This window comes from Dromiciops gliroides, chromosome 4 (assembly GCF_019393635.1).
Source record: "Dromiciops gliroides isolate mDroGli1 chromosome 4, mDroGli1.pri, whole genome shotgun sequence".
NCBI lineage: Eukaryota > Metazoa > Chordata > Mammalia > Microbiotheria > Microbiotheriidae > Dromiciops > Dromiciops gliroides.
In genome coordinates, this window is record NC_057864.1 from 253411699 (window position 1) to 253429775 (window position 18077).

An 18077-nucleotide genomic window follows, 5' to 3' on the forward strand; every position below is an offset into this window, starting at 1 on the left:
AAAGGGGGAACTCCCTTTTAGTAGGTAGACATTACAAATAAATAAAAACTAAAGGGGACAGTCCCCTTTAGTAGGTGGACATTACAAATAGTGTATGCAATGGAAAAAGGAAAAGAGGAAAATGTCCATTTAAGTCTTTGGAAGTCTTTTCTCAGATGATTCTTGGGATGTCCTCTGGGTGTACTTGTAGAGTGAAAGTCTTTCAGGTGTTTCAGATACTGATAATCTTAACACAACTTTAAATAGCTTTGCCAATAACCAAATCAAGCAATGAGAGTTCTCAAAAACATATGTCTAATATATAGATATATAGATATAACCTGTATCAGATTACCTGCTGTCTAGGGGAGGGGGGAGGGAGGGGAGGGAGGGAGAAAAATCTGAAATTGTAAAGCTTGTATAAACAAAAGTTGAGAACTATCTTTACATGTAACGGAAAAAATAAAATACCTTATATGTAAAACAAAACAAAACAAAACATATGTCTAAGGAAATTCAGAATATACTTAATATTACTGTAAGCCCCCCTGTAGAGAATAAATTGAGAAGACAATTGTGATATTAATTAAGAAAATAATTTTTATGTTAATTTCATCACTTTTGTGTCATCTGCCTAATTATCCTCATGCTATTATGAAAAAGTAAAAATTGTGATATAACTGGTAATAGATGTCAAGGCCAAATTGAACATCATATTTATCATGACACCTGAGATAATTATGGGTTTACCATCAAAGAACAGAGAAGTGGGGCAGCTAGATGGTACAGTGTATAGAGCACTGGCCCTGGAGTCAGGAGTACCTGAGTTCAAATCCGGCCTCAGACACTTAACACTTACTAGCTGTGTGACCCTGGGCAAGTCACTTAACCCCAAATTGCCTCACTAAAAAAAAAAAAAAAAGAACAGAGAAGGAAGAGAAATGAGCATTGCCAAACTTCATGTCTCTTCAGACAGCCAATGCATTATGTTGAGGGAAAACTGAGTGAGGCTTAATCAGATGCATAGGATGCCCATGGCATCAGGCACATAAGAGGCGGAATCGAAGTCAGGCATAGAATGAGATGGCATAGTGCGGCAGTCTGGTGCTATGTGTGGGGAAAATTAAACCAAGAGAATCTAACCTCAGCTCTTGGCAATGAATGTTCTCTCGGCCTTTCCCAAGGCAGTTCACTACCTGGACTTTGTGCAAGTCTCCCCTTCTGTGACAGTTTAATGCCTGCTCTTGTATGTCTTCCTCTCATGGATGGCTGGCATTTTGGCTGCTCAGGATCTGATAACTCAGAATAAAGTTCTAATGATGTATATACTGGGGGAAAAGGTTTTGCTTGGATAAGGGGTGGCCAAAAAGCATCTCAAAAGGTGATATGTGTAGTTTTCTTGGCCTGCTGTACAGATAGAACAGTGCCAAGGACAGAACATCAGGCCACTTCAAATGAGTGTCAGTGCACATTTTGCCAGTCATGCTCTTAAGCTCTTTATTCATACATTACACCTGGTTTGAACTTTGTGGATGGTAGGGTATATGGAATTGTGGAGTTACTCCCAGGGAAGAGTAGATTTGGGATGGAACAGAATCAGCAAAATGTATACCTTTGTCAGAATCAATGCGGGTGGGTGGACCAAAGCGAGGAACAATCTCCTTAAGGAGGATTTTATATGTAACATATAAACATATTATAGTTATTATAGTTAGCTTTTATTTCTTCTTCTTCTGAAAACTTATCAGCTGGAGAATAGCTCTTATTTTTATAATTTTGGCTCACTTTCTTACATATTTGAGAAATGAGGACTTTATCAAAAACAAAAAAACTTGCTGTAAAATTTCCCCCCAGTTTCCATACTTTTCCTTCTAATTTTGGCTACATTAATTTTATTTGTGCAAAAGTTTCTTACTTTCATGTAATCAAAATTATCTATTTTATTTCCCACAATCTTCTAAGTCTCTTGTTTGGTCATAAATTCTTCCCTTTCCAAAAGACCTGATTGGTACATTTTTCTACACTCTCCTAATTTATTTATGATATCACCCATTATGTCTAAATCATTTATCCATTGAAAAATTATCTTTGTATATAGTGTGAGATGTTGGTTTATACCTACCTTGTGTCAAACTGCTTTGTACTTTTGTTTTTGGCAATTTTTACCAAATGATGAATTCTTACCCCCAAAGCTTGGATCTTTGGTTATCAAACACTCTATTAGTATCACCATTTAACACTGTGTATTGTGTATGTAATCTAGTACACTGACCAGATTTTTTGATGATTACCACTTTTTAATATAGTTTCAAATCTGATACTGCTAAGCCACCTTCCTTTACATTATTTTTCACTAATTCCCTTGATATTTTTTACCTTTTGTTCTTCTGGGTGAATTTTATTATTTTTTTCTAGCTCTAAAAAATAATTCTTTGGTAGTTAGATTGGTATAGCACTGAATAAGTAAATTAACTTAAGTAGGATTGTGGTTTTTGTTGTATTGACTCAGCCTACCCATGAGCACTTTTTTCTCTAATTATTTTGATTTATTTGTGTAAAAAATATTTTGTATTATATTCATATAATCCCTTGGTTTTATGGTTAGATTTTCATAGCTCCAAAAGGGAAAAGTTGAGATCTCCCACTAGTCTAGTTTTACTGTCTGTTTCTTCCTCTAATTAATTTAATTTTTTTGAAGAATTTGGAAGCTATACCATTTGGTATATATATGTTTAATATTGCTGTTAGTTCATTGTCTATGGTGCCTTTTAGCAAGGTGTAGTTTCTTTGCTCATCCCATTTAATTAGGTCTATTGTTTGCTTTTGCTTTGTCTGTGTTCATTATTGCTACACTTGTCTTTTTTTTTTTTAACCTCTGCTGAAGCATAATAGATTCTATTCCAGGCCATTATTTGAACTGTGGCTGTGCGTCTCTATTTTAAATATGTTTTTGTAAACATATTGTTCAATTCTGGTTTCTAATTCATTCTGCTATCTGTTTCCATTTTATGGGTGAGATCATCCCATTCACATTCACAGTTATGATCACTACCTGTACATTTCCCTTCATCCTATTTTCTTCTGTTTATCATTCTTTCTCTCTTTTTATCCTATCTCTGCTCTAAAGTCTGTTTTGTGTCTGATCACTGCCTTCTTTTGTCTTCACTCCTTTTTATCACCCCCACACACACTTTCTCTTATTGTCTTCCTACTTCCCCATTGGATAAGATATATTTCTATTAATTGAATGTGTGTTTCCTTCTTTGACCCAATAGAAGTGATTGACTTTCAAGCATTGCTTACCCCTACACCATTTTCCCCTCTATTGTAAATGCCTTTTCTTCCACACCTCTCTTGCAATTTTACTTATTTTTTCCTTCCCTTCCTGTTTCCTCGAAGGCATCTCTCTTCCTCACCTACACATTATCACAAGATAATTGACTAATTCCTGTGTCCTCTTTCTCTGTAGAATCTTTCTAATTTACCTAATAATTATAAAGTTCTTACAAGTTACATGTATAATCTTCCTATGAACAGTTTAACCTTACTGAATCCTTTATGATATATCTCTCTGGTTTATCTTTTATGTTTCTCTTGAGTCTTGTATTTGAAAGTCAAATTTTCTCTTTAGCTCTCATCTTTTCATTAGGAATGCTTGAAAGTCCTCTATTTCATCAGATATCCATTTTTCCCCCTGAAGGATTATACTCAGTTTGGTTGGGTGTTAATTTTAGTTGTAATCCCAGCTCTTTTGTCTTCTAGAATATCATATTGAAAGCTTTCTGTTCTTTCAGGTTGTTAGCTGCTATATCTTGCATGATCCTGACTGTAGCTTTACAGTATTGGAATAGGTTCTTTTTGGCTACTTGAAGTATTTTCTCATTGAACTCAGAGCTCTGGAATTTGGCTATAATATTCCTGAGAGTTTTCAATTTGGATCTCTTTCAGGTGGTGATTGGTGGATTCTTTCAATTTCTATTCAATCCTCTAGTTCTATGATATAAGGGTAGACTTCCTTGATAATTTCATGACCTATGATATCTAGGCTATTCCTTTGATCATAGCTCTCAGGGAGGCCAATAATTCTTAAATGAACTCTATGTGCTATTTTCCAGGTTCACTTGTTTTTCCAATGAGATATTTCACATTTTCTTTTCTTTTCTTTTTAACTTTATTTTATTGTTTTTGATGTCACACAGAGTCAGTAGCTTCCACTTTCCCTATGCTAATATGTAAGAAATTATATTATTCAGTAAGCTTGTGTACCTCTCCATTTTTTTACTATGCTTTTTAAGGAGTTATTTTCATCAATGAATTGTTTTACCTCCTTGGTCACTTTTATTTTTGTGATGTTTTCTTTGATCTTTTTTTGCCTCTTTTAGCAAGCTCCTAATTATCTTTTCATATTTTTCTTCATTTGTTCTCATTTCTTTACTACTGTTATTTGAGTTTGAAAAGAATTTGTAGCTTTTCTAGGAATTCTTTTTGTACTTGTGTCCAATTCACATGTTTAGGGCCTTTGCTTATAGTTGTTTTGTCTTCATTGTCTTTGTTTGAGTTTGTGTCTTGACCTTCCCTGTCATGATAGCAGATTTTTATGGTCAGGTTCTTTTCTTCTTGTTGTTTGCTTATTTTTCTACTCTATTTCTTGATTTTTGAACTTCATGTTAAAGTTGGGCTCTGTTTCCCATGTAAAAGAAGGAGGGGCATTATCTCATGTTTTGGGCTTTTTCAAACTGCTGTTTTCAGAGGTAATTCTAGAGGTTTGAAAGTATTTGATACTTCTAAGGTAGTATGAACTGGGAAAAGATGTGGTTCTTGCTATCCTTGTCTACATTCTGGTCCTTACTCAGAAAGGACCTTGATCCCTCAGCATTACAATCAATTATTTACCCTCAGGGCCCCTGCTCCCTTGGGACCAAAAATAATACTGCTCCTCAGTTCCTTGATCCCTTATGACCAAAACCAATATTGCTCCTCAGCTCTCATACTCCCTTTTGACGAAAAGTGTTCCTCTCTGTTCTTGAACTATGACCCAGAAATGAATATAGGCAATGGAGTTGCCAAACAGCATCTGGTCCTATGTCCAGAGCTACACAAGGATCACCAATAATCTTTTTTGACCAGTTGCCAGGTCCCTTTACAATCTCTGACTTGAGAGTTCCCATAGGTGCTACTTCTTCTATCATCATCATCAAGTCCCATCACTGGTGTTGCATCCATTTGGGCTTCAGACCAACCTCCATCCCTGTGTCACAGAAATCTCTTTCCAACCTCCTAAGCTGTTTGGGGCTGAAAGAATTTCTCTGATATTTTTGTTGGCTCGGCCACTCCAGAAATCAATTTAAAGCATAATTTTAAAATTTGTTTGCTGTTGCTATTATCATTCTTTGACAGATGAGGAAACTGAGGTAAATAGAGGTAAGTCATCTGAGAAAGGTAAGTGTCTGAGACCAGCTTTGAACTCAGTGTTTCCTGACTCCAAGCCCAACCCCTTTATCCACTGTGCCACGTCGCTGCCCTTGCCAAACAAATATATGTTTAGCTACCAACAGCAGTAGCTTTTCCAAGACCCACCTTCTCACCTGCATCCCTGGAACCCCAACATTTATAACATTTACAAGATTAAGGGATCATAGATTCCAACCTCCACTAATCCAGGTACTGTATAAAGTGTTGGCCTTAGAATTAGTAAGAGCTAAATTGGTAATCCTGCCTCAGATACTTACTAGCATTATAACCTTGGCCAAGTCACTTGACATCTGCCTACCTCATTTTTCTTATCTCTAAAGGGATATTAATAACATCTATATCACAGAGTTGTGAAAATCAAGCGAGATAACTTATGTGAAGGACTATGTAAATATTAAAGTGCTGTATAAATAAATGTATTATTGCTATATATGATGAGGAACCTGAGAAGGGTCATGGTTAAGTAAATATAAAATGCATACATTTTCTGAATTGAACATATGGAAGTAAACTCTTTCCTCATACCTTTGCATGCATACATTTATAATCACTACACACATCCAAAGGAATGTACATAGATACCCACACTTGAAAACATACATGCACATGTATGTGAACATAGTTTTGTCCTCCCATACTCATCTAGATGGTATGGTGTATAGAATATACACTCCAAGTCCAACAGGATTTGGAGTCAGGAAGACCTGAGTTCAAATATGACCTTGGATGCTTACTAGCTATGTGACCCTGCGAAAGTCATTTACCCTCTGCCTATTTCAGTTTCCTCATATCTGGAATGGGGACAATAATAGCATTTACCTCCTAGGGTTATTGTAAGGATAACATGAGATAATATTTTCGAGTGTTTTGCACATCTTAAAGCACTATATAAATTCTTATAATGATGGTGATGATGATGTCCTTGAACTGATAGGAATGCATCTATCATGTACATCCAGAAGCAGTGGTAGTATCTACTGCCCAGCCCCAGGCTGATGTGGTTGTAGCCCTTAGGATTTAGCAGGCTCCACACAGCTAAGGACTCTTTTACTTGACAAATAAATTACATTTCTTTAGCATTAAAAATATTTCTTTGAAGATTCAATGCCTCTGGACAGGAAGCAGTGACCATAAAGGGCCAGAATACATAGCATCTCTCTTCTCCTGGTCCCTAAAAGGCTTTATTTAGGGTATCCCAATTATTATCTTTAGCATCTGAATATAAACCTGGGAACTCAGGCAATTCAACAAATATTTATTATATGCCTTCTAGGAGTAAAGCACTGTCCTCCCACATAATAATGGAAGGGAAGAAGGGAGGAAAAGAACAAGGAAGGAAGGAAGGAAGGAAGGAAGGAAGGAAGGAAGGAAGGAAGGAAGGAAGGAAGGATAGATGGGAGGGAGGGAGGGAAAGAGGGAAGGAGTAAAAAGAGTTGGACACAACTGAAACACCTGAACAACAAAATATGTGTCAGGCACCAGTGGCAAGCATTCTACAAACATCTCATTTGATCCTCACAATAATCCTGGGAGGAAACTGAAGCAGACAAAGATTAAGGAACTTGCCCAGGGTCACGTGGCTAGTAAGGTGTCTGAGACTAGTTTTAAAATCAGGTCTTGCTAACTCCAAGTCCAGCTCTCTAACCACCATGCCTTGTAGCTGCTCAACTCTCTCATTTTAAAGATAAGAAACCTGAGGCCCATTGAGATTAAGTGATTTGCCCAAGATCACATAGGTATGAAATGCCAGAGTTAAGATTAGCATGCAAAGAAAACTGAGAAGCAAAACAATTGGGTAGATAATCTGTGTGTGTAAACAGGAGGCTGGCACTTGAAATGAGCCTTGAAGTAAGACAAGGATTCTGAGAAGTGTCGATAAGAAGAGAATGTCTTTCTGATATGTAGTTCCAGAAATGGCCAATGAAATGGACACCTACTAATTCCTGGATCCAGTACTGGGCTTTTTCAGAAAGAAAAAAATAATAAAGTGTTGAGATTTGTCTTTGGCCTCTTACAATCTCTGCAGTCAGTTTCCTCTCTTTGCTCCTGACAGATCCTCTACTCACCCAGAAGAGAACCTATCTTCTTCCCAGTAAGTTGCCAACTAATCCCCACTGAAGCTATAGATGATAAAAAGGTGTAATTCTTTTCAAGTACATTCACATTTTAAAAGGAGATTTTCATCTCTGGAAAAACCCTCAACACCGAATCCAATTAAACATTTATTAACAGTCAAGAAGCATTCATTAAACTCCTACTATGTGTCAGATACTGCACAAGGTCCTGGGACTACAATGACAAAAATTAGTCCATCCTTGCCCTCAAGGAAGCACCTTCTTTGTTCAGGAACTATGTTATATCCCCAGGGAGCTACAGATATATCATACAGACCTTGCTCTCTGGAAGCTTGAAATCTAATGAGGGGCAGGAGAGAAGTATATGCACAAATAAATCTGATTCCAGAAAGAAGAGGGAGCTAAGTGTGAAAAGAAGTCAAAACAAATGTGATGGGAAATCTGAAGAGGGAGAAATTGCTTGTACCCTGAACTCAAGCAAGAAAGACTTCCTGGGAAAAATGGTACTTTAGTTGGGCCTTAGAGAAAGGGAGGCATTTTAATAGATGACAGACAATAGGGAGCCATAGAAAGTTTTTGAGGAGTGCATAATCAAATCAATACATTAGAAATAATATTTGTGCAGCAATATGGAGGATAGATTGGGAGAAATAAGAAGGAGGAGGAGGAGGAGGAAGAATGGAGAGCAGATAATTTGAAAACAGGCCAGTTTTCTGCAGACTAGGGAAGCCTGGGAGGAGGATGGGGTTTTAATTAAGAAAACAGGTCTTGGGGCAGCTAGGTGGCGCAGTGGATAAAGCATCGGCCTTGGATTCAGGAGTACCTGAGTTCAAATCCAGCCTCAGACACTTGACACTAGCTGTGTGACCCTGGGCAAGTCACTTAACCCCCATTGCCCAGCAAAAAAAAAAAAAAAGAAAGAAAAGAAAACAGGTCTTTGCATTTTTGTAGCTTCAGAGGAAGAAGGCAATTCAGAGGATAAGACTGAAAAGCATAATTCATGAAAAAGGGAGTGGGGCATAAAGGTTGGGGCAAGATCACCAAGGACAGGTAGGTGGTTTAGTGGAGAGAGTGCTGAGTATGCAGTCAGGGAGCCTCTTCTTCCTGAGTTCAAATCTGACCTCAGATACTTCCTGGCTCTATGACCCTGGGCAACTCTCCTTCTGACCAACTCTGAAGAGGGAGAGAATGAGTAAAAACACTGAGATGTTTCTTAGAGAATAATACAGGAAGATACATTTAAAACTTTTGAGAAATAAGGAAACTGAGGCCCACAGAAATTAAGTGACTTGTACAAGGTCACATAAGTAGTAAACTTAAGAAACAAAATTTGAATTTGAATCTGTTGATTTCAGAACCACAATGCCATGGGAAGAGTTGAAGGGCCTCACTTGGGGCTTTGGTCCTTAATCTTAGGATAGAAGTAAAAAAGATGATCTTCTGAAAAGGAGAGAGGAGGGAATAGAATTGAGGTTTGAGGAGAAGGCTGTGGGCCAGTGATAGTCAATTAGAGATGGATCAAAGATTTGGCCTTATAGTAGTGAGCCCCCATTAGAAGTTAGACACTACAGTTTAAAAGTGGAATTTTAGAATTTCAGGTGTGGTAAAAATTATTTGTGGCAAAGATTAATATCGCAGTTTTAGCTGAATCATTTGGGAGGGGTCATACCTGGCCTACCCCAAGGTTACATATGCTACTGAGGCCAGAAGGAGAACTCTCCATAGGCAGCTTTTGAAGGACCTCCCCTTTTGAGGGAGCGGAGATTGAAGGGAGACAGACTGCTTCCAGAACACTAGGCGTCTTCCGGAACTTGGTCTTTTTCCTTCTTGCCCCTTGCACCGGTGGTGTGTTCGCTCTCTGTCTGGTGACTCCCCTTGCGGTGGCGTGTTGGCTGTTCTGGGGGTGTGAGCAACTGTAGACTTTCAGGTTTGGTGAGCTAATTGTGGAAAACCCTAAATTCCTTTGAACTAGCTTAATTGGGAATGGTCTGGGCAGTGAATAGGTTAAGCTTAGAGTTAGGATCATTTATCTGTATTTCTATTTCCTTATCTTTGATTTTTATTAGTTTCACCTTTGTTGTTTAATTAATTCCCAAGTAATAAAATCTAATCCTTTTGTGAACTAAAGCTTAGAGGCTCCTTTCTTATTGGCCTGGGAGAAATATCTAAAAAGGGCAGTTCAGAGCAGAGGGAGAACCTAAAAGGTCTCTCATATTTCTGGGATCCCAATATTAAGGTGAGTCACCCAAATAATACTCCTTATATCAAATTTTGGCCCTCACACAGGCATCATGTCAGACAAAGGGGGATATTTTTAAAGGAGAAAAGGAGTGTTCCCAGGGCCCAACTTTCCTTCTCTCTCCCCACTCCCATCCCATGACACCCAGTAGGACTGGCCTAATTCTAAGCACTGAGCCTGCCTGTGGGTTCAGGAGCTTGCAGATCCAGATCTCTCTAAACAAGTCACATTTATCCAGTGACCATTGCTTTCCCTGTCCTGTGCTGACCAGCAGGCCAGACTTGCTCCTAAGCATTATTAATGCTCATTACAAACCATCCCCCTAAGGAAATGAGCACTCACTGTCTCCTTGAGAGACCTGGCTCTCACAGCCCAAGTCATTATTAAACTGAAAATTCCTTGGCAGAAGGAGGCCTCCTATGTGGCAGCCAGTCTCTGAGACATCTCCCTAGCCTACATTCATGTCTCTAGGATCCCAGCTGCGTCTCTGTAGAAGGGAAAAAAAAAAAAGAAAAAAAACACCCTTCCATATTGATTTTAAATGTGGTTAAATCTTTCAAAATGGCCAATTTTCAGCAAAGGTCATTCCAGTGCCCTGAGCAATGTGAGCCACTCCATTGCTTCAGAGAGAGATGATTTGAGGCAGCTGACTAGGGATGGGGAGGGAGATGAAGAGAGGAGGGGGTGGGCAGGAGGAGTGGTGAGGATTGGGGTGCTAAGATAGCTACCTCTATCACCCCATTCACATTTCTCTCCAAGTCTCCTACTTGCTCTTCTGCTCACTGAAGAGAGCCTTAAACCTTCAATCAGGTGACCTGGGTTTCCATTCCACTCTGATTCTTACAGGTTCTATGAATGTGGACTAAGTGAGTCATGTCACGGAGCCTACAGATTTGCTTCTATAAAAGTGGGAGACCAATGGTCTCACTATCTGGTGACTGGGGTGGCTGTAAAGCAAGGGCTTCTTATGCATTCAAGCATAATGGAAACATGACTTTGAATATTATCCCAAGAACTCCCTAGAACTCAGGAAAGACACCTGACATGCCCCATCCAACAATGGATGGTTCTTTTTAGGGACCTTCCCTTGAGGCAGTTGTGATGGAATCGAATTAGTCCTCCTTCTGAAATCAGAATATGGTTCAAATCCTCCCTCTATAGCTTAGTTCCCATCTGACTTTGGGAAATCAATCAATCACTATTTATTAAGCACCGCTGTGTGCCAGGCACTATAAGTGAAACTGTCCTTTCCCTTCTATGAGGGAGACACCGTGTCTAGACAGAAAATATACAAGTTATTAGGAGTCTTTGGGAGGGTGGTATCAAAAAAGATTTCAAGGGGAAGGTAGCGAAGGGAAAGAGGGAAGAAGCATTTATTAGGCACCTACTATGTGCCAGCTACAACACTAAGTGAATTACAAATATTATTTCATAGAGACTAGGGTTTCTAAAAGGGCAAGTCATTGATCTTCCTTGGACCTCAGTTTCCTCATCTGTAAAATGAAGATTGGGACTACATGGCCTCTGAGGTCCATTCTACTTTTAAATCTATGGTCCTATTATCCTTATATGGTCTAGAAGAAGGCAAAGAGGTCAGATGCTGGAATAGCATGCCCAATTTCTAAATATGTTTATAGAAATTATGACTGGTGACTAGGTTTAAAGGATGCTAGGTTTAGGCATTCCTATGTCTAACTGTGATTCACTCCATATGTGACGTAGTACAACCAGAGAGAAGTAGTCTAGGTGCCTGAGCCCATTCTGTCTCCAACATGGAAGGAGGAAAGGGTAAAGTAATGGTTTGATCCCCTAGATTCTCTATCCCATGGTCTTTGTTACTGAAAAAAAAAAACCCAGCCTGCTCTGGCTAAAAGTAGCAGAGGACTCTTTTTATGGTGTTGGTCAAAAAATTTTCTGCTATAGACTTTCAATTCATGTCATGCCAAAGAGAAGGAAAGGGTTTTATGGATATGTAATTTACTCTTCTCGGCTAAGAGTTCTTCAAGTTCCGACCCTGACCAGGAGTGAGGGGTCCAAAAGTGTCCCTCCATCCTCACTTGGATTACGACTCTGTTTAGGATGAAAATTCCATTTAGTGCTACATGTCAGATTATCATTTGGGTTGAAAAATGATAGTCTTCATTGTAAGAAAAAGTTCAAACTGCTAGAGGTCATGATAGGAGGAGAGAAAATTTCTCACTCTTGTGGAATCTCCAGGCTGATGGCAGGAGAGACAAAATTCTCATTCATAGGAATTCCTGTCCTCAGAGATACCAGCCTTATTGAGCCAGCCAAGTTGTATAATGGAAAGAACATAGGTTAGGAATTAGGAAGTCCTGAGTTCAAGTTTGACCTTAGACAGTTACTAGCTGTATTACCATAAGCTAGCCACTTAACCTCTGTCTTCCTCAGTTTTCTTACTTGTAAAATGGGAATAACAAAAGCACCTACTCCCCCAAGGTTGTTGTGAGGATCAGATGAGAAAGTATTTATAAAATACTTAGAACAGTGCTTGACCCTTAATAGATATTTGTTTTCTTCCTTCCTTATGGGATAGACAGCCCCTGGTCTTAGGTTTATTCCCATCTAATTAGGGAAAATTCAGTCCTTGATTTTATGAAACACTCAGGCTGAAGGGGAAGATATAGGACCTGTCCATACAAAGATCTTGAATTTAGGCATCCTGTCCAGTGGGGAAAAAACACTATCCCTTCCCTCAGAGATCCCCAAGACTGATGATGGAGACAGACATAATTACAACAAAACAAACACATCAACAGGCATGGATGATAAAAGAATATAGAGTAAAGATATAATTAGGAATCAGTGGGGGTCATGAGGAATGGCTTTCCAGAAAAGGCAAGGTTTCGGCAGGTTTTTATGGAGAGAGATGGGCCGTGGACTGGGAGGTGGAGAAGGTCATTGAGTGGCTGCTGATACCTCCCACCCTGTATCCTACTTGAGCTCAACAATGTGAACTTACCCTCCCCAGGTCACTCCCCAAGGTATCAAGCATAGCTTGTACTGATTAATTTCTTTCTCTGTATGTGTATGTTGTTGGGGGTGGAATAAGGAGGGAGGGTAGAGATGAGTAGAAATGGCACCAGACTGTCGATGCTGAGCAACTAATTTCCTGTTAATAGCAGTTGCTTGGCAACTCAGCTCTTCTCTGCCTTCTGCACTGACAATCTAGTTGAGGAATTTTTACTTAGATGAAAAGGCACTTCCACAGCATTCAAATTCAGTGTAAAGAAGACCCTCAGTAGCCTAGCAGGACATTTTCCTGTTGGTGAACAGAGCTACACACATATCCACTACAATTAGGAAGATAACCAACCAGCTAATCGATCAAAAATATTTATTAAATACCTACCATGTGCCAGAAACTGGGCAAGGTGCTGGGGCTATAGATACAAAAGTGAAATAAACCCAGCCATCAAGAAACATATTCCATCAGTGGTGGCTTACACTCCCTCTCCTACACACAGTTGTGTATGTACAGATTTTTTTTTTTTAGTGAGGCAATTGGGGTTAAGTGACTTGCCCAGGGTCACACAGCTAGTAAGTGTTAAGTGTCCGAGGCCAGATTTGAACTCAGGAATTCCTGACTCCAGGGCTGGTGCTCTATCCACTGCACCACCTAGCTGCCCCTGTACAGATGTGTTTATACACACACCACCATGCATACATGTAGACAAACTCTCATTAAAGTATAGATTGATGATATTCTTTCCCAGGATGGAGCCTCAGCCTGACCCAGGAGATGCTTCATCCTAGTTCCTTCCCCCTACCTACTGTCACCAGGTCATGATGACAATCAGAAAAGTGGGGTGACAAAAATATAGGAAGTCAATGTCATTGCTTACCCAATCAAGGAAGCAATCTGTAAGATGCAAGTGAAAAGACAGAGAGACATAGAGACAGAAAGAAAGGATGACAGAGAACCAAAAAGGAGATGCGACAGGAAAAACCGACAGTAAAACAAAATAGGAGGAGAAACAGAAAAGAAACTCTATTAGAGAAAGACAGAGAGTCCTTAAGTCAACGGATAGAGAGATGAAAATGGATACCAACAGAATCAGAAAAGAAGGCAGCGAAAAGGGCAGAGACAGTTGGAAATGCTGATGCAGGAAGTGGCAGAGATATAGATGAAAGGCAGTTGGAGAGAGGGGTAAGGACGGAAAATATAGGAGCAGAGATTGGCAAAGGTAGATATGAAGAGGAAATGGGAGACAGAAAGGGAATGTGTACAGAGGAAGTAACTGGAACTAGAGGTAGAAGTTGAAAAAGAAAGATGCATTCATTAAAGGAAAGAAACATAGGAGACACCTACTGAAGATACAAAGGGAAATCTTACTGGGGAAGACGCAGTGATCATATAGAGATCTCAGTTTAAAAGGTTTTCCCCATCTAGAAAGCAAATCCCAAAGGACTGAAAACAATCTTTTCACAAAACCTCTGTATCCTTTAGCCTACTGTAACTTAGTAGAAGGTGATTCTATATGGAAACCAAATGCCTGGGGTAGAAGTAAAGGTTGAGTTAGTAGAATGTAATTTCCAGCAGAGCGTAAACTCCTCCAGGGTAGGGCTGTTTCATTATTTATTTTTTTCCTTGTTTCCCAGGAGCCTATATCTAATACATAATAGGCTCTTAATAAATGCTTGCTGATTTTAATTAAATTGAAGTAATGTCTCTCTTCTTATGCCTGCAATACCCTCCCTGACTTTTTTTTTTTAATGTTTTGAAGAGGCAAGTAGCGTTTAAATGACTTGCCTAAGGTCGCACAGCTAGCAAATGTTTGAATCTGGATTTGAACTCAGGTCCTCATGACTTTCAGGCCAGTGCTTTATCCACTATACCACCTAGCTGCCCCTCCCTGACCTTCAGAACAGAGACTTGGCACCAGTCTTTAAATCTCTCAATTGTCAGATAGACCCATGTGGGATCCAGTTAAGCCAAGTTCAGCCTGAGTCAGTTTACCTGATACCTAACTTACTTTGGCTTTGTAAAAGTCAGTGTTATATCATAGAAAGAGTTCTGACCGTAGAGTCAAAGGATCTGCAACTTTGAATCCTGATTCTATCAGTGTTTCAGTGACCTTGGGCAAATTACTTCACGGTTCTCATTTTATTTCCTCATCTATACAATAATATAGTAGATTGAATGACTTTCCAAGTCCCTCCTAGCTCTCAATTCATGGCCTATGACATGTATTTCACAACATAGATGACATTGTGATCTTAAACCAGTCACTTTTTTGGGCCAATTCTGTTGAAATTGAAATTTATGATCCGAGTGTGAGTCAGAATAGGATTGGAGGGGCAGCTAGGTGGCACAGTGGATAGAGCACCAGCCCTGGAGTCAGAAGTACCTAAGTTCAAATCTGACCTCAGACACTTAACACTTACTAGCTGTGTGACCCTGGGCAAGTCACTTAACCCCAATTGCCTCACTAAAAAAAAAAAAAAGAATAGGATTGGAATATTAGAGTATGAGTTAATGATATCTCTAAATTCTATGAGCCTACATTTATAAGATGCTTGGAGATCCTCCATATAAGAACCCAACCTGGTCTAAAGCTGTGGACCTCCAAGGGTCTCCTGTCTTTGTCTGTCCTTGAAGAGCCTTCTTTTTCCCTCACCAGGGTTTAGAGACATTCCTAACAGAAATATTATTTTCTCCCTAGCCCCAGGGGTTTGCTAATGGTCCCTCTTTCTCCTTCCCTAGGGAGAGAGAAAGCTTAATTAATGCTGGTAAAGTGGCCTGGAGATGTAAAATGCTACTTAAGTGCTAATGATGAACATTATTATTATTCCATTATTAATCTGAAAGGCATAAAATAAGCTCTCAGACTACTGTCCATCTGGCAGCTTGGGGGTGGTGGGGAGTCAAGGCAATAGCAGGAGAAAGAAATGCCAAAGATAAGTTGGCCCTTCAATCAAGGGGTCGAAGGAGGGAGAAAACATCACATAAAATGGCTGCACTGGATTGAGAATCAGAAGCCAAAGGGAAACCAGGAATGCTTTCTCCTGGGGCAAAATGGGGAATGAAGTGAGCAGTTAATTGAGTGAAACAGAGGCAATCTGCTGCTGATGTAGTCATACAAAGAGAGGAGGCACTCTGTCCCCCAATGAATTCAGCCTTTCCCCCATTCAGGGATAGAGGAGGAAAGTGGGCCCTCAACTCTAAGAAGCAAAAGTCTGTTTCCTTAGAGGCCACTGATATTGGACAGGTATGTCAAAAGCTACTGATTAAGTATGTTATAGTAGAGTTGATATAGCATAGGTTCCAGAGTCTGAGGACCTGGGTTCAAATCCTATCTCAATCTCTTAATACCTATGTGACCTTGGACAAGTCACATAATCTTCCAGGCCTCAGTTTCCTCATCTGTAAAATGAGGAGACTGGCCAAGAGAACCTCTGAAGAGCCACCCAGTTCTGAATCTATTATATAAGGTAACTTTAGAAAGTCTAAGGAGGAAATTGCTTCTACAACATAAGACCAGGGTTCAGGGGCAGGAAATTTGATACTGGGCAGTGAGACATAGTTACAGGGAAACAAGCAAGAACCTAGTGATAGGCCTAATGGAAGACAATCTAGTCTTTTTTTTTTTTTTTTTTTGGTGAGGCAATTGGGGTTAAGTGACTTGCCTGGGGTCACACAGCTAGTAAGTGTTAAGTATCAAGTGTCTGAGGTCGGATTTGAATTCAGGTCCTCCTGGCTCCAGGGCCGGTGCTCTATCCACTGCACCACCTAGCTGCCTCTGAAGACAATCTAGTCTTATAAGAATAAGGCAGGGGGCAACTAGGTGGCACAGTGGATAGAGTGCCAGGGCTGGAGTCAAAAGGACCCGAGGTCAAATCTAACCTCAGATATTTACTAGCTATATCACCCTGGACAAGTCACTTAACTCTGATTGCCTCCATTTTTTTTTAATTTAAAAAAAAAGCCCCTACTACAAGGTAACCAGGTCTATTAGTCAACATATATTTATTTATGTGGTAAGCACTGTGCTATGAACCACAGTTACAATGAAAATGAAAAGCTTCTTGGGGTGTCAAGGGCACAGAAGGGCCGGCATAATGGCTAACAGACATAATTTTGAACCAGTAAACTATTGGCTTGAGTCTCCTTATTTCCTTCCCTCTAGAACCCAAATTGGTATTAGAGCCTGGAGCAGGATAAACCTATGGGTGGTGGTGGGGGGGGGGTTGTGTGGAAGAGGTAGTTAAGTGGATTCATCAGGGAGAGTTAAGGGTGTAGGTGCAGGAAGCTAGGCTGGCCCTAATACTATGGAGAGCACCTGTAGATGTGACATGACTTCCATAAAGGGGGAGGCCTCCATCCACTTCAGAGATGAGGACTATTAGAGCACTGAGGGCCAGGATATCCCAGGGATAGGAGGTGACAGGAATCATCCATGTAAAGTGGGACTCTGAGAGAATGGTATTTCAGAGACCCACTTTGGGATCTGGAAATTGCTCCTTCTCAGGTCCAGTCACTGCCTATTTTTAGAAGGGTGGCAGGGGCACAAGGGGAAAGAGGATTTGTTCAGGGTGGAAAATTACATCTTTCTGGGGGTGGTGTCATTTCATTTACCTTCTTTGAAATTTGAAAGCCAGATTTGATCAACTCCATGGCTTTATGGGCTCAGACATCAGATTTACATATAGATGGGGACCCAGGGCTTACAGAGGAGAAAGATGTTTTGAAAATCATCCTCAGAGGATGAAGCTATTGGAAGAGGCAAGTTGAGAAGAAGAGAAGAGAAAAAAGTATTATAAGAAAAGGCTTAGGAGCTCTGCCCCTTCCTCACCACGACCTACCCCAGATGTACAAGATTTTAGGGGCCTTTGAAAAACTGCATTTTGCCAAGTGCCTAGAATGCAGAGAGGTTCCGCAATTCTGGCTCCTGTGCCTGCGTGGGCTTTCTGGTGCTTCCAAGATAAGTATATTTTGTGCAATTCAACAAACATGTATAAAATTCCTAGTATATGTAAAAGAGCATGCAAAAGTGATAGAGAATTTTTTTTTTGAGATGGGTCTCCCTATCTTGCCAAGCTGGATGTACAATGGCTATTTACAAGCGCAATCCCAATAAAGCATAAAAGCTTTATCCCAGTTCCATTTTTCTGACCTGGGCCAGTTGGCCCCAGCTTAGAAAGCCTAGCAGCACCCTGATCCCTGGGACACAGTATCTTCATGTTGTGCTTATTGTGGATGACCAATGCCTTTAGAGCTGAGCCAGTCCAGAACTTCTGACCTGAAACAATCCACCAGCCTCAGCCTCCCCAGAAGTAAGAACTACAAA